Genomic DNA, 26,929 nt, shown 5'->3' on the forward strand with positions numbered 1-26,929 from the left:
AACCTGGAAAAAATCTTGATAAAAGGGGTCGTGTTTATGTAACAATATTGAGTTGGATTATAGTATGTTTGTTATTGTTGTTGTTGATGACGTCAACTCCTGACCCCGGGGTTGAGGCCGTCACAATAATATCAAAAGAAACTCCCTCTTATTTATTTATCTGTTGACAATGGTCAACTCAAAGTATCTTGGTACTCCCTCCGAAAATTCTCAGAAGTACATATATACATATATAAGATGAGTTGTGTCTATCAACGCTTGGGGAACTTCAATATAGTTCGAGTTCCAGAAATATAATAGGATTCTTTCAGGACAAGAGAGGGGTAGAGATCCAGTACTCCGCGTACTTGGGAGACTACTAGTACCGTAAAAGACAATACCATATGTACTCAAGGACCTACGAAGTGTGTGCATACCCAGAATGGGACACATAGCCCGTATACGGCCAGGGTGATAACGAAAAGTAAGGAAGTCGTCCTTCTACATGTAAAAAATAATATTATTCTGTTGTACGACTAATCATCGTATAGTAGGGCTCCGGAGACTGTCCCATTCTTTCAATTGTAATTGAGATGCAATACCGTAACACAAGCCTAAGTGCTGGGTTTACCATTAAGGTATTTGCAGACTAATAAGTCAATCAAAGAAATATTTTGAAAAGAGGTGTGTATCACCAAGAAAAACTACCTTGAATAAATACATATTTTTATACAGATTAATATAATTTCTTTAAGAGTCTTCATAATGTTGATTATTATGGCTGAACATTATTTCTCACTCTTGCTTTCTTTTAAATGTCACAACACAAAAGATTTTCAGTATGCCGCGCGTGAGATTTAGTCACTTGAAATCGTGGGGAGAATCCCTTACAGCTTTATCTCATGTGGACCAGAGTATTCAGATAGGTATAAGATGTTGATAGTAATTATCGTAACTTCATGTAGAGGTTACGAATAATTGTTTAAGATCTTGTAAAGTACATTTGAGTTATACTAAAAGAAGAATACATTGTGTACATCGTTTCTAAAGCTATAACTTGTGTGTGTTTATGTGTGAGATTGGGGGTCTGTGATATAGAGTTATTGGATTATTGAGTTAATACAGGTTACACATGATTGAAGGATTGCGCGACGACCCAGATTCCTGACCCCAGATTTGGGGGCATTACAAGTTCTCTAAACGAGGATTTGACTTGTCGATATCTCCAGTTCTCTACATGAGAAATTGACTTGTTGATATCTCCAGTTCTCGACATGGGCTTTTTGACTTGTCGATATCTTCAGTTCTCTACATGCAGATTGACTTGTCGATAACTCGTGAGACTTCTCTACAAGCCATTTTAGACTTCTAGACATATTTCTCTACATTCCTTGATTCATGACTTGTTGATACCCGACATAGAATATTTTTCCTATAATAACTTTATTCAACTCCAAACGTCTACAATTCTCTCTGAAGCATGATCAGGATTGATCTTCTTTCAGAGTTTATTTCTTAGTTTGATGGTTGTTCATAGAAAAATCCTCCAGTCTAATCTACTTAACATTTTTACATACTCAAAAAATACAAATACATAATACAATTTAATTATCATACAACTTATCCTTAAAGTTGTCAAGATTACTTAGTCTTGTTATGTATAGACATGTATTGCACAACAATTTGTTTACATATCCCTCTTCACACTCATTTATAAAATAACATTCACTACAAATTAAATTTAGATGTCAATTAGGCTTATGTTGGGCTATATTCTTACAAATCTTGCCATTTTGGAGGAGGTACTTTTATAAACGCTAATTTACAACAAAATTGATAATTTGCAATTCCCTTTTTTGTAAATTCTAATTTACCAGTCGATCAATAAAATAGGGGTAATTACGGGAATAACATTAGGAATAACCAGACTAAAAATCGTAAATCAGAGAATATCATATATTTTTCCCAAAAGAGCTTATTATAGTAGACATAATAAAGTTTGAAATTTTACAACAACTCATGCTAGTGACAAAAAAGGGTCACTAACGTCTGATAATGAAATTTTCAAACGGGTGTAATGTTATATATCATAAAAGAAAACAATTATAACGTCATTATAAACCTCATTAATACTGTCATTATATCATCCGTTTTACAAAATGTATTATAAAAGTCAATCGAAGTTAATTACATATCATTTCCTAAAAAGATTTCAACTCAGTCCCATATATATCTGAAATCATACTCAGCCCTTACGATTCATTACCAGTGATAACCAGATCAATAGGCCAAATAAAAAGAGCTAATATAAATTGGTACCACAAGAGACTAACCATTTTCACATGCTGTCAAGGAAAAATTGGCACCACTGTAGAGAGCAATAAGAAAGAAATATAAATTTATACAATCAATTCAAGAAACATGTTATTCCTAGTGGACTAACAATGAGATTTACAGAAGGGGGGGTTGAATGTAAATCTTAAAACTTTTTCAAGTTTTGAGCAGTTTTAAAGGTTTTGTGTTCAAGATAAACAAGTGTGTGAATTGCTTTAAGCTAATACAGATAGATATATATTCAAGCACTAATGTAAAGAACACAACAGACCTTAAAAACTTTTCTGGTGGATTTGTTATTCCACCAGAGATGGTATTTCAGAAAATCTGTGATTCAAGATGTTGATCACAGCTGCGTCCTAGTACAAACTAGATAATTTTTCTCTCAAGATTTTTCTAAACAGCACTGGAAAAATTCTTATCTAATTACTAGCTGCTACTTGGTTTATATATCACCAAGTGTACAAGTGAAGACAAAGATAAAAATACAATAATAAAATAAGTTCTCCACTTGTTTCTTCTCCATATCACTCAAGTACTTTGTTGACTATTGCCTCTTTGTACTAGAGTAGAACGGCTGCTTTTTCTGACGTTCCTGAAATTAGGCTTCCACATTTCAGTTATCTCTGTCAACCCATGTGCCTCTGTCTGCTGTTACAACTATCACTTATCAACTGCTATTTAACAGAACATCCATTGAAGCCTTCATCCGTTGATGGCTTTATCTGTTGATGTGTTAGCAGTTGAAGCTCTATCCGTTAAAGCTTTAGAGACATCCGTTGAAGCTTTGTTTCTCATCCGTTGAAGGTCTTTAAGACAACCGTTGATACCACTTCATTTATACAAAATTACAAGGCATGAAATATTTACAATTGGCCTTCCTATTTGCATATCTTCTAGTAGTCAACATGACTTATATTTTCTCTCAACTTCTAAGAATTATATCTTAAATACAGAGACTGAAATGTGCTACAACACTAGACTTATTTCTAAGTAAAGCTGCACCATCAACAGATAGCCAAAGTGGTCTTATCCGTTGAGGCTGCAAACACTAAACTTCTACTTAAGTGTTTTGTTAAACATATCATCAAACTAATGCACATATATTCCTAACAATCTCCCCCTATTTATGTCTATAAGAATTGTAGACATAAATTCAGGGTTAACTTGATGATAACAAAATACTTAACAAATATATGAATTGAAACTAAGTAAAAATTTAAAAGTGCTGCAAAAGTGTATGTACTAGGAGGTAATTGAAGATTTACAGAATTTCCAAGGGTGCTCCTTGTAACACCCCCAGATCCGGGGTCGGGGATCCGGGTTGTCACGGTCTTTCTTTCCACAATATCACTTCACTTAATTAATAATAATAACCTTATGCTGTGACCCCACACTAACACACACCACAACCCGTTATAGTCTCAGAGATGAAATTGAAATAAGTACAAGTCTTTGAGTCCACAATTTAAAAGTTATTACAACCCAAAACGATTACTTGATAAATTTACAGTTAATTGCCATTATCTGCCACAAGTTATAATTATACATAATTGATTCTCAAAATAGAATGCCTGATCTACCAATAGATCTACCTCTGCAGCTATAGCAGCTACAACATCATCGGGAAGACGCGGGACGCTTCCCACGCGCTTGCGCTGGGTCTGCTGGAGTCTGCCCATCTTTCCTAACTGTTGTTGTGTGATGAAGAAATAAAGCAAGAGTGAGCCTTACAGCTCGCAAGATAATATATAGTGATAACAATAATATAAGTATCTAAATGGATACTTACTAGAATCTTTTATCAAGTGTAAGATAATTACTTACTAGATATAAGTAAAAACAAGGGATGAAGTTACCAAATACTTCACTACACTTATATCATTTTAAAAAAAAGCTGCTTGAACTACCATTGTTCAAAGTATAATGAGCTTTCAACAGTTCATCAGATAGATGAGACTACAAGACAAGATTTGAATAGATTAAATCTTTGAAATTTTATTAAAGGAAATGAAGTCATGATATACTTCATTAAGTTCTGATATATATATATATATATATCCACATATACATCTTCTTTATACAATTTCCTGAAAACCTCTGTCATGTAAAGTATGAACAGAATTGCAATATCCAATAAATTTGGAAAGGAAAAGAATTTGGCATAAACCAGATATCTTGCTGATCAGGCAAAGATACCCATAAGTAACCTTTTCTACTAGTAGATGGACGAATTCCCCACTGGTCATCACCCTGGTCGTAATAGGACCTTATGCTGGACTGCCACTCAGCCACTTATGCATTTGATGGACTCCCACTGAGCCACTTACACTATCATGGACGCCCACTGAGCCCATGTTGCTTATGCCGACTCAATAGATGGACTTACTTCCCGAATGTTGGGTAAGTAATCAATTCATTTACCAAAACTGCAACCGTGTTGCGAATATAAAATACACCACAGAGCCGGATCCCTCAGGTTTTGAGCGAGTATTTAAATCCCCTTAAAAAGGAAGATCTTAAATATAAAAATGAGTTTTGGGATCCGCTCTAACTTTTAAAAATCATTTTGAAGACTCGAAAACACTTTAAAGAGTGTTTGGAGTAAAGCTGATTTAATGAAGTAAATCAGTCCCCAGAATATTTAGAAAATGTCTGAATATTATTATTTAAATAATATTCCCATAAAGAATAATCTTTATAAAAATAATTGAAGTAGAAGTATTAAAACTTATACTTGAAACGAGTATTAAATAACCAAAGATATACTTATATGAAAGTACTATCTTTATTTGAATAATCGAAATTAAGTTTGATTATTGACACCTTATTCTTTAATAAAATAAAGAATATATTATTAAGTAATAAGCGGAGTCATAGATCCTCAAATGAATATTCAAATGATATTCAATAAATAATATAAACTGAGTCATAAGCCCTCGAATGAATATTCAAATAATATTCAATAAATAATATAAAAGAGTCATAAGCCCTCGAATAATATTCGAAATAATATTCAATAATAAAATAAAGTTAAAGTTATCGAATAAACCTTATTCGATTAATAGTTTTGAAAACTATGACCATATATATATATAAGTATATATATATATATTTATATCCATATATACAAAATCTACTCGGGATCCTCGACTCCCGGTTTTAGAAAATATTTTCACCTTTGGGTCCCTGTACTAAGGGTATATGCAAATTACCGCTATCCTCTAGCATAGGTATTATCAACTGAATCAACAGATATATATGGAAAGAATACGAAACAGGCATGCATTTATATATACCATAGCAGCATGCTTCAATATATTGCAACATTTGCTAATTAACCAACATGCATCTATCGCAAGATAATGCAAATACATATATACATCACAACAACAGTTATAACTGGTAGAAAACTTGCCTGAGCGACTTGGGGTGATAAAAGGCTCGGGACGAGTCTGGTAACCTATAAACAACAAGCAAGTTGGAATTAAACCAAAGTCACTTGTAAATCTATACTTTAACTAACTTAGACTCTAACGCTTGTTTTGCGCTTACTGATTCGCTTAAGTCACTCGAGTACCCTCGGCTCCATCATTTTTAATAATTTAACCTTTACGAGTTTTAAGACGATTCCTTCGCGAGTGTCTTACCAACTGCCTAACACACTTACCATAAATGTTTCATACATTAATTAACCCTTTTTGGTCTTTAACCTATGTTTCAAAGTAAGGCGAGGGGAAAAGTTTCGTTCGTGAAACGCCGTTACTTGAAACGGTCGTTTCTCCTAAACCGTGCATCGGAATCGAACGAACTACATATCAAAACGAAGCTCGTAACATGAGCTATCTAAACATGGCAATGGTCATAATCTAGCAGGGGGTTCTCGGGTCCTAATGTTATGCACAAAAACAGTCTAAAGAAAATCGGACGTTACGATGGCTATGTTTACACGATTTCCCAATTTTAAACCATTCAAAACCAACCCAATTCAACCTCAAATCCAACATACAACCAACATCCATCCTTATCACATCATAACAACCCCAACCAATTCAATTTTAACATTCATACTTATGCCTAAGCTTAACTTTAACCATTCTTAAGTTCTTTTAATCAAAACAACAACATTTACCATTCCAATTCAATACCATTTCAAATCCCAAACTCTAAATCACAACATCAATCTACAATATCACCCTAATAATCAAAATCATCTTATAATACATAGGAATCTAGGGTTTGGAGATGATATACCTTCCTTGAAGTGGTGGGAGGAGCTAGGAAGCCTTAAGAAGCTTTGAGAAGTCTTAGGAAAGCTTGGATCTTCAAGAAAAACAAGAAAAACTTCAAGTTAAAAACTTGAAAACACTATTCATAGTCTTCTTCTTTGATTAAATGAAGAAGATTGAGAAGGAATTAATGGCTTAAACTCATGATATAGCCCTAACTAAGCATGAAGATGGTTAGGGAATTATCTTACCAATTTAGGAAGCTTGGATCTTTGATTTTGAATTTTCTTGCCTTTTGAATAGTGAAAAGCCGTGAGCAATGAAGAACTAATGCCTTGGTTCTTTTTGATTTTTGATGAAGAATGAATTTACTTGGCTTGGTTGCTTGGTTTTTGTATTTGCTTTAGTCAATTACCTTCTTGCCCTTGAATTTGTGTGGTTCTCATTCAACCACACCTCCTTCCTTCCCTTGTCATGCTTGTGTCATCCTCATGATGTCATCCTCCCTTCCTTGTCCTCTTTCTATTGGTTGGATGACATCATTCCCACTAATCCCTTTGATTAACTTCCTAATCATTTGCCTAATGACCGCTGATCTGTTATACGGTTCGCTTAACTTTCGTACTCGTTTATCGTTTGAAGGATCATACCCGGGATCTTATTACTTAGGTTCCCTTAACCTTACTCAATACATTATATTCCTTTTTATGATCCTCTATTATAATCCTTTAATTTAAATCCTTTTTATCCTGTTACCTTATACTCAATTCTCTCCGTATCTTGTGGATTTCCGGGAAAAATCCAAGTGTTCGGAAATTGGATTCTGACGATCTTTACATACACTTATATACCACATAGAGTACTAATAATATTCCAGAAGATCAATAACAGAACCCCTACATAGTGTGGCATGAAAAGTTTTCTCATTCAGCTAAAACACTATTCACAAGGGTTACAAAAAGTTGAAAATTTTGGGGGTTATTACACTCCTTTAGTCTGAGCAAATCATCTTTTTTTCTTTGTTCCCTTGTTTTCTTTCCTAGCCCTTTGTCATTTTCCTCAATTTGGAGTTGGAGTTGTCTGTAGAATTCAGCTTCATCTTCATCACTGATATCCAACTTAGATTGCATTTTCTTGAGAGTTTCATTGCTGGCAATCTTGAGTTGGTCTTCAAGTCTGAAAAATCTTCTGACTCCTTTATCATCTCTAAATTCCATCAACCAATGAGGTGATTTGTGGATTGTAATTCCCCTTTCTTGAATGAGTAAAGTTCTGGGCAAAGCATTTGGCTCCCTCCAAGTTTTCCTTATGTTGGCAATCTTGTTGAGAATTTCAGTCTTGGCAGTCCTGGTAAAGCCAGAATCCTTTTGTATGGCTGAAAAGACTCTGATCAAGGTAGAGTAGCCTTCATTCAGAATCCTGTAGAGAGGCCATGTTCTTTCCCCAGCTCCTTTGTATCTGAATACCAATCTCTCTGGTAGCTGTCTGTAGGCAGCTATTCCCCTTACATCCTCCAGCTCATCCAGATAGAGTTCAATGTCTGAAATTTCTTTTATGTCACAGATGTGAACATAATCATCTTTAGAAATGGGTGGCTTAGGCTTAGGTTTTTGTTTTTGAGTGAATTTCTTAGAGGTTAGGGGAGGTGTAGATTTGGATTTTCTTTTCTGTTTCTTTGGTAGTGGAAGAGTGGTTAAAAAGGTAGGCAATTTGATGGTGTCCCAATCAATAGGTTCCTCTTTTGGGGTGATTAGTTCACCATGGATGTTTATAGTGGGATCAGCAACACAAGGTTCAGGTATGGAAGGTAGTGGTTTAGATATTGATTTAGTTTCTTCAGTGTTATCTTCACTCCTTCTATGTGCCTTGGCCTTTCTTCTATTTCCCTTCTGCCATTCCTCTCTTTCCTCCATACTCTCACCAAATATACTCCCAAAAACCTCATCTAGGTTTGCAATCTTGTCTTCACCCCTGACTTCAATTCCTTTCTCTCCTTCAACTTGACTTGACTTTAGCTGTTGTTCAAGCTTTGCTTGTGCTCTTTTGTCAGCCTTGAGTTTTTCAGCTTCTTTCTTCAACCTTTTGGTTTCTTCCCTCTTGGCCTTTAGGAATTTGGGATGTCCTTGCATCACACAGATACTCTTTCCCTCTCTAAAGATAATGGCCATTTTCATTCTTTCAACTATGTCCTTGGTCTCCTTGTACTTTATGATGTTAGCACCCAAAACTTTATCTTCATCAGGCTTTGGAAGAGGAAAGTCCACTTCTTTCATCTGAGCAAAGTCTAGGGGTTCTTTGTGGAGTCCTTGCTGGATCTAGTGTTGGGCTTGAGAACTATAGGTTTTAGATTCTTGAAAGAAGTCTTTCCAACCTTATTCCTCCTTTCTGGCTTGTGCTCCATAATGATTGGTTCAACCTTTGTGCTATGTTTCACATATATTGATTTATCTTGTGTTGAACCAAACACTTGTTGCACCATTTCATCAATTCTCCTCCTTTGCTCTTTCACTTGAATTTCAGCTGCTGCTAGCTGGATTAGGTCAATTCCATCAGGCTTTCCTTTGATTTGCATAATTGGAGAAGTAGTGATGGCAGGAACTAGCACTTTAGATATCTGGATTTTTGTAGATGGCTCTCCTTCCCCTTCCCTTTTTGTCTCCCCCTTTTTGTTATCATCAAGGAGAGGGGTCAAGCCTTGTGCCTTTGCCAGCTGCATAAGTAGACTTGTTTGAGATTGTTGGTTGTGAAGAATGCTGGCCACAGAATTTTCAATAACTTGGACTCTGTCTTCTAACTTAGCCAGCCTCTTTTCAGTATTTGAATCCTTTTTCAATCTCAACAATAAGTCCTTCATTGTACCATAGGGCATGACTGAATCCAATTTTTCAGAATTGTAGGATTTCAAGTCAGCAATATCCTTCTTGAGTTCATCCACACTCTGATTCTGGCTTACTTGCTGCAACTTCATGAGATGCAGTGAGTCCAGGTGAGCTGTAAGGATTGTCTTGGTACCAGCATGTGAAGTTTTCTGAATGGCCTGTTGGATAGTACTGATTTGTTTGACAAAGGAGACATTGAATTGCCCTGGTGTAGACTCCTTTGTCAAGGCCCATTCAGGTAAATTTGGAATAGAACTAGGGCTTTCATCTCCCCCTAAGTTCATGCTTCCATCAAAAGAAACAGAGTCATCATCATCAGAATTTACTCCAAATTCCTCAGATGACTCACCAGCTGTAGAAGGCATCTTGTTAATAGCAGCTTTATCTCTTTGAAGAGATTTTGTTGTATGTACTAGATGTAGTGTCTTTTCTGCCTTCTCATTGCCCTGAGCAACCAACAACTGATAGGCTGACACAAGATGAGTAAAAGTGTCAGCATCTAAGGAAATGTTATCAATTACAGCTTTGTAATGTTGCTGAAATTGTCTTTCCTTTTCAGCATCATCCACAATCATTGACTCATTAGCAATGGCTGGATCCACCCTTATATCTGTTGTACCTGCCTTTCTCTCTTTTTCTCTATATTTTTGCATCAGGGGCTCCCCCTGGCTCACACTCCTCACACCCTTACCTTCACCTACTAAGGCGGTACTCCTCTCACTTACTTTTGCCATGCTGGAAGAAATAGCATGCTTATTTGAGCTCTCAATCTCTCCTTTTGCCTGGGAGCAACCCAGCCTCTCACTCAAATTGTCACTCCCTTCCCTCAGTCCTAAAAGTGATTGTACAGTAATCATGTCTTCTACACTTGGAATTGTTTCAGTTGAGTGTGTAGAGACTATCAACGGATATGGAATAGCCGTTGAAGGTGACACTGATGGTATCAACGGATAACTGCTGTTAAGCTTATCCGTTGAAGAACAACCACTTGTCAACGGATGAGTGATATCCGTTGAAGAAGGAAAAGAAGTAGAAATTGAAAGTGATATAACTGTTGAATCTGTGTGGATTGATTTGATTTTTGGTGACACAGATCCTTCAATTACATCTGAAAGAATTTGCGGGTGATCCAACAAATCATCTAAAAGATGATGATCACCTGTATTTGAGTGGGGCTCCTCCCTGAGTTGTAAAGAGGGAGAATCAGGAATTGATAGGAATAACATATCCACATTCAGAGATGGTGATGAAGTGTGTGGTGATTGATGTGTGTGAATTGTGAGAGAATGGGGCTGTGACTCCATATTTGTTGGAGCCACATCAAACTGAGTTTGAGAAGGCATAGATACAGATGGATGTATCTGTGCAGTGTGTGCACCCTGTGTAGAAGATTAGGTTCTAGCCCTCTTTCTTCTAATAAAAGCTTTTGTTGGCGAGTGTTTGGCTTCAGTGTCCCTCCCTCGTTTGTTCCGTGTTCCTGGTTGGGAACTATTTTCAATAGTTACATCCTTTTGGGAGGATGCAGCTAGGGATATGCTAGAGACCTTTTCAACCACCACAGCTTTTTGAGAAACTGTGGCTTGGCTAGCTTGGGAAGCACTTATCTCTCCTTCCTTATCCTGGGGGTTTTTTTGATGTTCACCCCTCCCCTCACCACTCACACCCCGTTCACTCCCCTCAGGGTTAAGGGTAGGTGTTACAACTATTGTCTTTTGAGAAACAACAGAGGTGGTTTTCTTTGTCTTTGATTTTGAAAGTTTAGTTTTGGTGACCTTGGTAGGAATCTGTTGGGGCATTGTCACAGATTCCATGGGCACACTAGAAGATAAAGAAATAGAGGGGTTGGAAGAAGTAGGAGTTGTAGAAATAATTACCTCACTTACCTGAGGTGCATCCATGATTGGTAAATATACCAATGGTACACTGCTGTTGAGATCCATTCTCAATAAATCTGCAAGAACTCTTTTCTCTTGTGCCCAACACTTGAGTTTATTATTCTCATTGGTTATGACCAAACCTTCAGCAACATGGTTAGCCAATAACATAAAGAATCTAGCATAATAGATGTTATTAGGTCTATTAGCTTTGTTACCTAATCTAGTACCCAATTCTAGCATAACATAATTGCTAAAGTTAAAATACCTATCAGAAACAAGCATATAGAGCATATTAACAAGAGATGAAGTTATGGCATCAAAATTACTAATTTTCCCAGAGAAAACCTTGATAAAGGCATCCCCAAGAAAACTCCATTCTTTCCTAAGGCCTTTTCTTTTAATACTCCCTAAACTAGCAGAGTTAAGAGAATAACCTATGGAATCTAACATGCTAGATACATCATTATCAGTGTGTGGTGTCATGGCATTGTTCTCAGGCAATTTAAAACATGCTAGTAAATCATTTACAGTTAACACAGTGATTTTTACCTTTGAGAGTGAAAGAGATGGTCATATCTATGGAGTTGAACTCAACAGTTGTCCAAATCTCCTCAACTACTTCACAGTAAATCGTTGGGGCTTCCAGCATTGCATAGCTAAGTTTACAGTTTTTGATGAAGTCCATCATTTTGTGATAATCTGAGTGGGCTTCATTCTTTGCTACCAAAGCTATGAAATTGTTCTTCTCATAGATGAACCCAGATTGAGACATAATTTTTACTACAGGTGCCATTGTTGTAAGTAGAAGTTGCAGAGAATAACTTGAAGGATTTGCAGAGAGAAAATGGTAAAAGCTTTGAAATTTCAAGAAAGCGTAAAGTAAAAATGAAAAAACAGAAGGGCTTATATACTTTCTCAAATTAAGAAGTATAAATAAAAGATTAAACAATAAATATATGTTAGTGAATTTCAGCCGTTTAAGAATAAACTGTAAGTATTCTAAAAACTACCTTTAAAATAAATACATACAGCTGTATGTATGAGTATCAACGGTTAAGAAAATAGAATCAACGGCTGTGAAACACCTGAATCGACTGATGTGACATTTCAACGGATAAAGTAAACTGTCATCCGTTGAAAGGTACTTCAGTTTTATCCGTTGAAGGATAAAAATTCCAGAAATGTATATGTCTTTCAACGGATAATGAACATCCGTTGACAGAACAATTTTGACTTTCAACGGATAGGAAATATCCATTGATGGAATAATCTTTGTTAAGAAGTCAAATTTGTTCTAGCAACTAATACATTTCAGGCTTCAATTCAAATTGCAATTAGGACATAAATTTTATGAGTAATTAAGCATACCTAGCTCACTTACCAATCTTGTGAATGTTGATTCATCAAGTGGCTTGGTAAATATGTCTGCAATTTGTTGTTCACTTGGAACAAAATGTAGTTCCACTGTACCATTCATGACATGCTCTCTGATGAAGTGGTACTTGATATCAATGTGCTTGGTCCTTGAGTGCTGCACAGGATTCTCTGTTATGGCTATGGCACTTGTGTTGTCACAAAAGATAGGAATTCTATCAACATAAAGTCCATAATCAAGGAGTTGATTCCTCATCCATAACACTTGAGAGCAGCAACTTCCAGCAGCAATGTATTCAGCCTCAGCTGTAGAAGTAGAGACTGAATTTTGCTTTTTGCTAAACCATGATACAAGCTTGTTTCCCAGGAATTGGCAGGAGCCTGTTGTACTTTTCCTGTCTATTTTGCAACCTGCATAGTCTGCATCTGAATAACCAATTAGATCAAAGCCAGATTCTCTAGGATACCAAATACCTAAATTTGGTGTACCCTTGAGATATCTGAAAATCCTCTTGATAGCAATTAAGTGAGACTCCCTAGGATCAACTTGAAATCTAGCACACAAACATGTAGCAAACATTATATCTGGTCTGCTAGCAGTTAAATATAAAAGTGAACCAACCATGCCTCTATAACTTGTAATGTCCACAGACCTTTCAGTCTTATTTAATTCAAGTTTGGTGACAGTGGCCATGGGAGTTTTTGCAGATGAACATTCCATTAAGTCAAACTTCTTTAAAAGATCATGAATATATTTAGTTTGACTAATGAAAATTCCATCACTAACTTGTTTAACTTGTAAACCAAGAAAATAGGTTAGTTCTCCCATCAGGCTCATTTCATAATTACTTTGCATTAGCTTAGCAAACTGTTTGCAAAGTTTATTATCTTTAGAACCAAATATTATGTCATCTACATAAATTTGAACAAGTATACTAGAGCCATTAACATTCCTAAAGAAGAGAGTTTTATCAACAGTACCTCTAGTGAAGTGATTCTCCAAAAGGAATTTTGATAGGGTTTCATACCAGGCTCTAGGTGCTTGCTTCAGTCCATAGAGTGCTTTCAACAGATAATACACATAGTCTGGAAAATTTGGATCTTCAAACCCTGGAGGTTGACTTACATAGACTTCTTCCTCCAATTTCCCATTTAGAAATGCACTCTTGACATCCATTTGATAGACTTTGAAATTGGCATGGGCTGCATAGGCTAGAAAAATTCTGATGGCTTCAAGTCTTGCAACAGGAGCATATGTTTCATCAAAATCTATTCCCTCTTGTTGAGAATAGCCTTTAGCAACCAATCTGGCTTTATTCCTTATGACAATGCCATTTTCATCCATCTTGTTTCTGAATACCCATTTTGTGTCAATAGGACTTTTGTTCTTTGGTTTGGGTACCAGCTTCCAAACTTTGTTTCTCTCAAATTGGTTCAGCTCTTCCTGCATAGCTAATATCCAATCTGGATCCAATAAAGCTTCTTCCACTTTCTTAGGTTCCTCCTGAGATAGAAAACTACTATACAGACATTCATCTTGAGTAGCTTTTCGTGTTTGCACTTTAGATGATGCATCACCAATGATCAGTTCAAAGGGATGATTCTTGGTCCATTTCCTTTGAGGTGGAAGATGTGCTCTAGATGAGGTGGCCTCAGTATTGTCATGATGTGAGACAGAGTGTTGATTAGTTGAAACTCCCCCTAAGTTGTTGGTTCTTTGCAGGGAATTTGGAGTTCTATCAACTGATGATGTAAATCGATTATTCGTTGATGAACTATGATCAACGGATGCTTCATTTTGTACTTCAACGGATGATGGACTATGTCTTTCAACGGATACTACATTGCCTCTATCAACGGGTGCAGAATTTTGTGCATTATCCAAGGGCATATTTTGAATCCCTTTTGAAGTGTCATCTCCATCAATCTCCTCTTCACTATCATCACAATATATCTCAATGCTGTCAAATTTGAGTCTCTCATTGTGTCCCTCATCTGTTAGTCCATCAATCTTTTTATCATCAAACACAACATGCAAAGATTCCATAACAATGTTGGTTCTTAGATTGTAGACCCTATAAGATTTTCCAGCTGAGTAACCAACAAATATCCCTTCATCAGCCTTTGCATCAAACTTCCCTTTATGGTCAGATTGATTCCTCAGTATAAAGCATTTACATCCAAAGACATGAAGAAAGTTTAGAGTTGGTTTTCTTCTCTTGAACAACTGATAAGGAGTCATGCCTTTAGCTTGATTGATCAAAGAAATATTCTGAGTGTAGCAGGCACAATTAACAGCTTCAGCCCAGAAATATGTTGGTAACTTTGATTCTTCAAGCATTGTTCTGGCAACCTCAATCAAAGATCTGTTCTTTCTTTCAACTACCCCATTTTGCTGAGGTGTTCTTGGAGCTGAGAACTCATGCATGATTCCATTTTCTTCACAGAACAGCCTTATTGACAAATTCTTGAACTCAGTTCCATTGTCACTCCTGATATTCCTAACCTTCAAGTCAGGATGATTATTGACTTGCCTGATGTGATTGATAATGATTTCACTTGCTTCATCCTTTGATCCAAGAAAATAGACCCATGAAAACTTTGAGAAATCATCTACAATCACTAAGCAATATCTTTTTCTTGCGATTGACAATACATTGACTGGTCCAAACAAATCCATATGCAGCAGCTGTAATGGTTCATCAATTATTATTTCAAGCTTCTTTTTGAATGATGCTTTCCTTTGTTTGCCTTTCTAACAAGCATCACACAAACCATCCCTTGAGAATTCAACTAGAGGAATTCCTCTAACTAAGTCCTTTTTGACTAGATCATTCATTGTCTTGAAATTCAAATGGGATAGCTTCTTGTGCCATAGCCAACTCTCAACTGAACTTGCTTTGCTGAAGAGACAAGTAATAGATTCTGCATCTGTAGAGTTGAAGTCAGCTAAGTACACATTTCCTTTTCTAACTCCAGTTAGAACCACTTTGTTGTCTTTCTTGCTAGTGACAACACAGGCTTCTGAATTGAAGGAAATTGTATTTCCTCTATCACATAGTTGACTGATACTCAGTAAGTTGTGCTTGAGACCATCAACTAATGCAACTTCATCAATGATGACATTCCTTGTTGAAATCAAGCCATATCCCATAGTAAACCCTTTGCTGTCATCTCCAAAGGTTATGCTAGGGCCAGCTCTCTCCTTAAACTCAGTGAGCAGGGAGAAATCTCATGTCATGTGTCTTGAACAGCCACTGTCCAAGTACCATAGATTTCTTCTTTTTCCCTGCACACCATAAAATCAATCAAGTTGATTTTGGTACCCAAGTTTCCTTGGGTCCATTCCTGTTAGCCTTTCTCCTAGACTTCATTCCTCCTGCATCTTTAGACTTAGGTAACTTTGAGTCAACCTTGATCTTAGATGTAGTTGGTTAGGGTTAGTCACAGAATCATTTAGCACATTTGGAATTTGATAAGGCATGGATTGTGCAAGCATGTTATTCCACATTGGCATATTGTATGGCATTTGAGGCATACTTAATGCAGCAAGATAAGGATTGTTAAAATATGGCATGTTTGCAAAATGTGCATAAGGATTCTGTTGAGACATAACAGGCATAGCATGCAGAGGTGATGCAGACATATTAGGCATGGAAGAGGGTACAGGTATGGGAGTTTTCTTAATAGATTTGCAATTAACAGATAGATGATTAACACTACTACAATGCACACAGCTTTTTCTAGGAGCATACTTATCAGGTGTGTAATTGTTATGTTTGTTAACCCCTACCTTCCCATTTCTATTAGATTTCCTTTTAGTTTCCTTTTTATCCTCAACCACTTTGAGCCTATTCTTTAACTGTTCTAAGGTCATGTGCCCTATATTCACCTTACTGAAATCTTTGGATGTGCTTGCTTCTCCTTTGACAAAGTTCTTGGAAGTTGAACCAAATTTTTTGTTGAGTTTCTTTAGATTTTCACTATTAGAAACATCTGCCTGTTTTAATTGAGGAACCTTCAACAGATGCTCCTTTTCTTCCTTCAACGGATAACTTTCATCATCCGTTGATTCCACATCCGTTGACAGCCCATCAATTAATTCCAGTTTCTTTTTGTTTTTATCCCAGGCAGTCTCACAGAATGATTCAATTCCTTGGACCTTGGAAATTTGAGCACTAACATCCCTAGATGTCTTCCAGGCTTTAATCACCTCTTGCTCTCTCTCTAATTGATTGGAAAGTATTTCTACTTTCTTAACAGATTCAGCTAGTTCATTTTCAACAGATATACAATGTAGCTTAGTTTTCTCTAGGTCAATCAACTTATCTTCTAACACATCATTTCTATTACTTAAAAATAGATTGTTCTCTTTAATCCTACTATTTTCTTTAGCAAGAGATTTAAGAGACACACGCAAATGATACAATTCAGTAGACATGTCATTAAAAGCATCATTGCACTCTTCTTTAGTAAGCTGTGTTAAATCAGTAGTGATTACCTGGTTGCTTGATGAACTAACTTCATTTTCCTCAGAATCAGCCATGAGAGCCAAGTTGACATATTCCACATCTTCATCCTCTTCTTCTCCATCAGCTGCCCAGTCTTTTTCTTGAGTAATGAAAGCCCTCTCCTTTTGCTTGAGCAGATCAAAATATTTCTTTTTGTAATCTACTTGGTCAAATTTCTTCTTTTCAGAAGTTGGCTTTCTGCACTCACTTGCAAAGTGTCCACTTATACCACAATTGAAACACTTGAACTTGGATTTGTCCACCATGTTCTTATGAGGTTTAGTGGCTCTAGTGTTTTTCCTAAATTTCATCTTTGCAAATCTCCTGGACAGAAATGCAAGATGCTCATCAATACCATCAGAGTCATCTTGGCTGGAGTTGTCTTCATTCTCATCAACTTGCTCCTTACCCTTGCTTGATTCTGATTTGCTTGTGTCATCTTTGGAGTTTGATGTAGATCTCACAGTTTCTTGTCTGCATTCTTTCTCATTTTCAGCTACCAAGGCAACTGAACCTCCTTTCTTTCTTCCCTTCTCCAATACCTCATCCTGTTCCAGCTCTAGTTCATAAGTCTTCAAGATTCCATATAATCTTTCAAGAGTGAAGTCCTTATAATCTTGAGAGTTTCTCAAGGAGACAGTCATGGGTTTCCATTCCTTTGGCAAGGATCTTAAAATTTTAAGATTTGAATCCTTCACCTGGTACACTCTACCATACAGCTTCAGTCCATTCAACAGCTTTTGGAATCTATTGAATGTGTCATTTAAAGATTCATTTTCTTCAAAATGAAAATACTCATACTGTTGAATGAGAAGCTGCATTTTATTTTCTTTTACTTGTTCTGTACCTTCACACAGTAGCTGAACTGTGTCCCAAACCTCTTTGGCAGTTGTGCAATTTATCACATTATCAAACATATCCTTGTCAAGACCATTAAACAAAATGTTCATAGCCTTCTTATCCTTGTGGACTTCTTCTGTGTCTTCCATTGTCCATTCTGCTCTAGGTTTTGGAATGGATTGACCAACAGCAATTGTGGCCGTAGCAACTGTGGCTACTTTGTGGGGAATGTGAGGACCATTCTCAATGCAGTTTACATAACCTTCATCTTGGGAGAGTAGATGAAGGTGCATTTTCACCTTCCAATGGTGATAACTGTCTTTGTCAAGAACTGGGATTTTTACTCCAATATCCTTCTTACTCATCTTTGTTAGTTTCCAAGATCTTTAAACTCTTTGTGTATCAAGAGCTTGCTCTGATACCAATTGTTATTCCTAGTGGACTAACAATGAGATTTACAAAAGGGGGGTTGAATGTAAATCTCAAAACTTTTTCAAGTTTTGAGCAGTTTTAAAGGTTTTGTGTTCAAGATAAACAAGTGTGTGAATTGCTTTAAGCTAATAGAGACAGATATATATTCAAGCACTAATGTAAAGAACACAACAGACCTTAAAAACTTTTCTGGTGGATTTGTTGTTCCACCAGAGATGGTATTTCAGAAAATCTGTGATTCAAGATGTTGATCACAGCTGCGTCCTAGTACAAACTAGATAATTTTTCTCTCAAGATTTTTCTAAACAGCACTGGAAAAATTCTTATCTAATTACTAGCTGCTACTTGGTTTATATATCACCAAGTGTACAAGTGAAGACAAAGATAAAAATACAATAATAAAATAAGTTCTCCACTTGTTTCTTCTCCATATCACTCAAGTACTTTGTTGACTATTGCCTCTTTGTACTAGAGTAGAACGGCTGCTTTTTCTGACATTCCTAAAATTAGGCTTCCACATTTCAGTTATCTCTGTCAACCCATGTGCCTCTGTCTGCTGTTACAACTACCACTTATCAACTGCTATTTAACAGAACATCCGTTGAAGCCTTCATCCGTTGATGGCTTTATCCGTTGATGTGTTAGCAGTTGAAGCTCTATCCGTTGAAGCTTTAGAGACATCCGTTGAAGCTTTGTTTCTCATCCGTTGAAGGTCTTTAAGACAACCGTTGATACCACTTCATTTATACAAAATTACAAGGCATGAAATATTTATAATTGGCCTTCCTATTTGCATATCTTCTAGTAGTCAACATGACTTATATTTTCTCTCAACTTCTAAGAATTATATCTTAAATACAGAGACTGAAATGTACTACAACACCAGACTTATTTCTAAGTAAAGCTGCACCATCAACGGATAGCCAAAGTGGTCTTATCCGTTGAGGCTGCAAACACTAAACTTCTACTTAAGTGTTTTGTTAAACATATCATCAAACTAATGCACATATATTCCTAACAAAACAGCATACAACAAATGTATACTTAAAAAAGAAATTGAAAGTTACAAGGTTAAGGTGCGGGAGCTGGATAACCACAACAAAAAGTTGAAGGAAGACATGCTTCCCAACTTGATGAAGCTACGCAAGCTCTTTGCTGGAAACAAGGATGAAATCAAGGAAGGCAAAATATTGCTAGATAAATGGATTACTGGTTTACAATTCCCACTAAATATTATCAAACTTCGTTTGGCACGCTCTTTGAAACCCGCAGACAACTTTAACGGCGATGCTCCAAAAGATTGTGCTGATAATGGCCATGTAGGACACTAACATTAGGGTCCAGCTTTTAATTGTGACTGTTCGGCACTTCCGAGGACAATAAATCCAGTATTTGAAACTAATAAAACCAATGTCAATATTGTTAGTGACATATTTGTATTTATCATATTTTACATTTAACGTTAACGGCTCTACTGTATCAACTGTTGGTGTGTAATTCGGTCTCTAAATACAATTTCAGGTTTAAAATTATAGTGTACCTTAATAGTTTACTTCTTTGAACTGGAACATGATATTACCAATGGTAAATATTAATATGGGTGGCTGACTAAGTCAAAAAAGAGCCCTAATGGCCTGTGATGGCATCAGATTTATAGTCTCCATACGACCTTAGCCGTAAGAATCTTAAATAGAAACATGGCCTCACCCGCTCCATATCTCCATGGTTCCAGGAAATTTGTTACACGACGAAGGGCCTACGCCTCCCGTAGGCATAATGCACCTTCAGAATCCGTAAGTTAAAATATCTGCAAACCCCAAATGATAAAAGGTTATTACCGAAAGCTCAATATCCGTAGGCTGTGGGCCCCACAACTCAACCTTGTCCTCTGAACTTTACATATGTGTCACTCACCGAAGTACCATGTCATATCCTTTCTTTCTCCCTACCTTCCACTTGTCGAAATAGCCTATAACAGTCACTCCCCTACTAGACCAGAGGACAGCTGGCTAGTCATAGAGGATAAAAAGCAAAACCAAAGAAAAAGAAGACAACAAGACAACTAAAAAGAAAACTCACATAGACTCCCTACGGACCACACCCTGAAAACATAAACACGCTATCAAATTGGCACCGCTGCCAGGGAACCAACAAAGAATACTAATCACTATACCACAACGACATCCCCTCTTTCTTTGTCTAATAACCCCTATAGAAAAATGAGTAACGAATCAGATAATGAATCCCATACTTACGGCAGTTCTTATGAAACGCCCAATAATTCTCCCATATATAGCATGTTATCCAATTTAAGGGCTCAACAGAATTATATGCAACAACAAATGGATCATTTGACAGCACAGATGGCTGCAAATCAACAAGAAGCCCATCATCCTCAATATTACCCGGAAGTTGTTCCTAGTTCTTATCTGTGAAGACGTTCTAGGTCTCCCTCACCTGAATATCCTCAACCCAGTTTGCAAGATGAATATTCCCAAGGCTCTTATCCAAGCTACATCACCCTTCGATATGGGGAACGCCCTCCCCGTAGGGCCCGAAGGACTCCTTCCTCTGAATCATCTGGAAACGGTACTTCGCACGATGAAGGAGGATCCCGGTACAGACTGTCAACCCCATCCCGGAGAGTCAGGAGGTCCCCGTATCAGCCGAGGAGGGCCCATCGAACTGCTACTCCCATAGAAAGACAGGAAGATATGATGACTCCCCTAGCCATGTTAGAAGGTCTGTATCCCGGAGCTGATGCATACACAGTTACAGGAGGGTCGCCCTTCACTGAAGCATTGGAAGCTACACATGTCAATCTTGGAGTGAAAATCACCGGCTTAGAATCATTCAACGGTACTTCTGACCCGAATGATCATTTAAGTTATTATGAAAACTAGATGATATGTCATAGATACAACGACATCACCAAATGTCGACTGTTCATCTCAACTTTCAAAGCCTATGCCAGGACCTGGTTCTCAAGCTTAGCTCCCAGGTCTATTATCTCTTGGGAAGAGTTCAAGGTATTATTCTTGTCAAAATTCCGTATTAATACCCCTCATGATGTCCATACAATATCCCTAGAAAATGTAAAGCAAGAACAGGGTGAAACCCTGCGAGATTACATTGAAAAATTCAAGAATGCGGCCTCCAAAGTCAGAGAATTGAAATAGACAAGTGTTGTAGACTCCTTCGTCCGCAACATGAAGTACCAGGAATGCAGAGATTGTTATAAAGAGCTATGCAATCGAGAGCCTGCAGACCTTTTCGAAGCCTATACCATAGCTTCGTCTTATATCGCCACGGATGAAAGGCTTCGCGCATACTATCCTTCGGCTCGGGGAGAACCAGCCTCATCCATCCGAAGAGCCATGAAAGTATACGGGATGGAGGACTTTCGGGGGAAAGGCCAACGAAATTTCCCAACAGATCAAAGGGTTGTCCCAAGACAAATCCGGGAAGAACCCAACTTCACCCCGTTAACACAAACTCCATCTTATATACTTCAGCAAATAAGAACCAAGGATTTTTTCCAACTGCCAAACCCTATGAGAATGCCCACAGAAAAGAGAGATCAAGCTCGCTTCTGTGATTACCATGCAGGGATCGGGCATAACACGGATGAATGCACCTCACTGAAATACTTCTTGGAAAGGCTAGTGAAGAGGGGACTCTTGAATTATTACCTTCCCCCTCGGGATCGACAGAACCCTCCACAATTGGAAGGTGTCGCAAGAGCCGCACCACCACAACATGTGGTTGATATTATTGTGGGAGGGAACACGACGTCCTACGAAATCATGTAAATAGATTCGCCACTTCAAGCCTTTCGCCTCACTGGCGCCTCCATCTCCTTCTCAGATGCTGACTACCCCATGGGAAATATGTGTCGGAATGGTCCACTTACGGTTACTCTTGATATGGCCAACCAAGACGTCAAGAAGGTCTTAATTGATAATGGCTCCTCTATGGATATAATTTTCAAACACACCCTCAGAAGAATGATCTTAAATACTCCCCTAGAAGAGATGAAGCTTGAAGAGATATAGGGGCCTATCTACGGCTTTGGGAATCATCTCGTACCTGTTCAGGGAGCCATTGACATCCCCACCACTTTCGGAACTTCCCGCAGGAGGTAACCGCCAAGGTTAAATATTATGTCATTAATATGGTGTCTCCCTATAATGCCTTCATTGGGCAACCTACCTTGTTCTTCTTAGGAGCCATTATATCTTCCCCTCACATCAAAGTTAAGTTCCCTACCCCCATGGGACCCGGTGAGTTGATTACCGATCCTGTAGCCTCTCAGTATTGCTATTCCACTGCTTTAAGTTTGGCTCAAACTCAGCCTAAGAGGAGAAAACCCTATGGGGAACAGAAAGAAGGAAGCTCCCCCAAGACCCTTAGAACTCCCAAGATGACACTTTGCAGGTATTCTTGATTGAGAGTTCATTTTCCTATTATGAAACTTCTCTGATAAAAGCCGAACTCCATCGCATACCTAAGGTCGAGCCAGGGGAACCTGTGGAAAATATTGAGCTAGTGAAAGGGGATCCCACTCGATGCATTTTCATCGGATCGAGCCTACAGCCCGCCCTGAAGCAAGAGCTTATTCAACTCCTGCGTGAATTTCCAGACATCTTTGCCTGGAGGCCCGAATATATGCCAGGCCTCGATGAGTCCATCGTTGTTCATAGACTCCATGTTGATCCCAATAAAACCATGGTCAAGCAGAAAAGAAAAATTTTTGCACCTGAAAGACAGCAAGCCATAGATGAAGAGATCAACAAATTACTGAAAGCAAAATTTATTTATGAGATACAATTTCCCGAATGGATATCGAATGTTGTGTTGGTCAAAAAAACCAGTGGAAAATGGCGAGTTTGCATCGACTAAACTGACCTAAACATAGCTACTCCAAGAAATTATTATCCCCTTCCCACTATCGACCAGTTAGTGGATGCCACTGCCAGAAATGTTCTCTTCAGCTTCCTAGATGCCTTCTCAGGGTATTATCAAATCAAGCTAGCTCCCGAAGACCAGGCTAAGACAACATTTATCACCCATTGAGCAATATATGTTTACCGTGTTCTTCCTATGAGATTAATGAATACCGGGGCTACATATCAGCGAACCATAAACAAGATATCCTCAAACCAAGAGGGCTGCTCAATTGTTACACTCCAAAGCTGCCCATTACACTACTGTGGATGACACTCTTTATCGAAGATCTTTCTTGGCACCCCTTCTTAAATGTGTTGATTGCGCAGAGACAGACTATTGCATGCTCGAAGTTCATGAAGGGATATGTGGAAGCCATTGATCTGGAGAGGCTCTAGCTCACAAAATCATCAGGCAAGGGTACTACTGGCCTACCCTGAGGAAAGATTGTTTAAACTATGTCAAAACCTGTGCCAAGTGCCAGTTTCACGCTTCAGTTCCCAGGTTGCCTCCGGTTTTTCCTACGACTATTTTATCCACCATTCCTTTCGACAATTGGGGCATGGATATTATGGGACCTTTTCCCCCAGCCAAAGGAAATATTCAGTTTATACTAGTAGTCGTTGATTATATGACAAAGTGGGTTAAAGCCAAAGCTGTGGCTCATACAACTTCAGCAACATGTCGAAAGTTCTTTTATGAACACATCGTCACCTGATTCGGGATCCCTCGTATTTTGATTACTGACAATGGAAGACAAGTCTTTGAATCTGAATTTGAGGAATATCTAACAACCTACGGGATACAACACCGTAGATCCCCTGTAGCATACCCCCAATCTAATGGCCAAGTTGAAGGCACTAATCGAACCCTTCTACAAAGTCTGAAGAAGAATGTTCAGGATTCGAAGGCACTCTGGGTAGAAGAATTACCGAATATACTATGGGCCTATCGCACTGACACCCGCAAACCTACCGGAGAAAGCCCTTTTCGGCTCACCTATGGCACCGAAGCTCTCATTCCAGTGGAAATAGGAGAGTCTTCATCTCGAGTCCAGAATTATAACCCTCAGTTGAATCAACAGGGCCTACGAACAAATCTGGATTTTCTTGAAGAGAGAAGAGAAAATGCTCTTATACGGATGACTAACTACAAACAGAAGACTGCTCTTCACTTTGGCAAAATACTTCCTCGACAATTTCAGATTGGAGATCAAGTGCTAGAGCCTCCTCAGTTTCTACTCCTTCTAAAAACAAGAAGCTAGACCCCACCGGGGAAGGCCCCTATGTCGTCACTCAGGCTACTAGGCCCATAACATATCACCTCGCACAATTATCTGGAGAACCCCTTCCCAACACCTGACACGCCACTCACCTCAGGCATTTTTATCAATAAGTCTGTTGGCTTGTTACAGATGTTATGAGTAAGAAACCTATGCTTGTAAAAAGGTTTGCTATAAATATTAAAATGATAGGGTATATTACAATCATTGAAAAAGCCATAATCGGCCCTGGATTAACCCCTACCAAAACTTGCCAATTAAAGGGCCTTCATATGCAGCTTACTACCTGCGACCAGAGTAATACTATCTCACAACTATTTGTTACAACGCCATTATACGCAGTTCACCACTTGCGGCCCGAACAGTTCGACTAAACAACTATTTGTTACTACGGCATTATACGCAGTTCACTACCTGCGGCCCGAATAGTTCGACTAAATAACTGTTCGTTACAACGCCATTATACGCAGTTCACTACCTGCGGCCCGAATAGTTCGACTAGATAACTGTTTGTTACAAGAACCAACACAAGTAACTCAACGCCTGCGGTACTAACAGTTCATTAGCATAGACATATGTTAATATTACAAACATCTTTATAACAGTTTCTCCTTTAAACATTATTGTGTAGACTAAATTTGTTAAGATGCTTACGGCTTCAACTTGTATATTTGTATCAAAATTAGTGGCCTTCTGCTCTAGAGCCGAGTTATTATTTGCTTACGATTGACGCATAACTCAAATCACCCTTATCACAATAATCACACACACAGAATAACGCAACATGGCATTTTATTTCATAAAACACAAGAAACTCAAAACTTCATCCCCATAGGGGTACAATTCATCATACGAAAAAAAAGACATAAACGAAACATACGAAAACCCCCTAAAATGCATCCCCAACAAAATACTTAAACGGTAATTCTCCTCCATCACCGAAGCCATAATCTCCTCCAATTCTTCAACCTTCAGCTCCAACTTGAGAATTTTACCATCCTGGCGACGAATCCTCTCCTGCATCTTAGATATGGTTTCCAACAACTGTTCTTCTTTCTTCAAGGCCTTATTCCCCTTATCAGTTGAACTGCTACCTTGAGATTCCATGGAGGGTGTAAGTCTTTTGCCTTCGGAACATGAAGGAGGGATTTCAAGTAAAGATAAAAATAACTCTGGAAAACTGCTCCTTATATAGATCAAAAATGACCTTTCATCTCCTTATCATTTAACATAGTTACATTAATTAGCACAAGTTACTAACTTTTTCAATTTCCCAAAAATTTTCTCTTAATCACAAAACAATAATGATAAAATAAACAAAAATAAAGAAACAAATCGAATATTTTCTACGAAAGCTCCCTTCTTTCATTCATAAATAGAAAGTTACATTATTAAAATCAAAATTACATCAAGGATAACGCGGCCTACGGCCCAACGAAATCCTTAAATCTTTATTCTCATTCTGAAGCCTACGGAGAGCTTCACTCAGCACCTGCACCTGTTCCTCCTTCGCCACGATGGTCTCCCACAAAGACCTGATGCTATCTCTCGACTCCTTCAAATACTCCTCCAGCTGAATTTCCCTTGCGGACTTTCCCCCACTTGAAGACATTTCTCTCTTTTGCCTTCGGATACAGAGAGAAAATAAAAGAATAGGTAAAAGATGAACCATATCTCCATTAACCATACTCCTTATATAGCCCCTCTATAACCCCCCAACCGTTTCAGTCAACAGGTGACTCCTCAATTTTACACAACCATTCACTACCCCTCATAAATGCAAGCGCAACTATTCATTTCCCAAAAACTTTACATTTCCTAAAGAAAATGCCCCATTTTTGATGGGGCAACCCCCTAGGTAAATTCAAAACCCTTAAATTGTAAATTTGAAACCCTTGAATTCAAATTCAAAGAAGATAAGTTCGAAATCCTTAAACTCAAAGTTCCAAATAATAATAAAAATTATGTGTCTTTTTAAAATTGAATCCGATTATCACAACCAATAACAATAAATACTCGAAGTCGTAAAAAAAAACCTTAAAGCACATGTCAGATTACAGCTGGTAAAATCTCCGATTAAACATCACAAGTCATACAGAACAGTACTAAGACACTACCATCGTCCAAGTCGCTTAAGAAAAACACACGATATAACATAGCAAATGAAACCGCTTAAAAGGAAAGATAATAAAAGCCCAAGGCCGGACATGTAAAGTTAATTATTGGGGGGTTCAGTCTGCACGTC

The sequence above is a fragment of the Apium graveolens genome, chromosome 3 (assembly GCF_009905375.1).
Source record: "Apium graveolens cultivar Ventura chromosome 3, ASM990537v1, whole genome shotgun sequence".
Taxonomy (NCBI): domain Eukaryota; kingdom Viridiplantae; phylum Streptophyta; class Magnoliopsida; order Apiales; family Apiaceae; genus Apium; species Apium graveolens.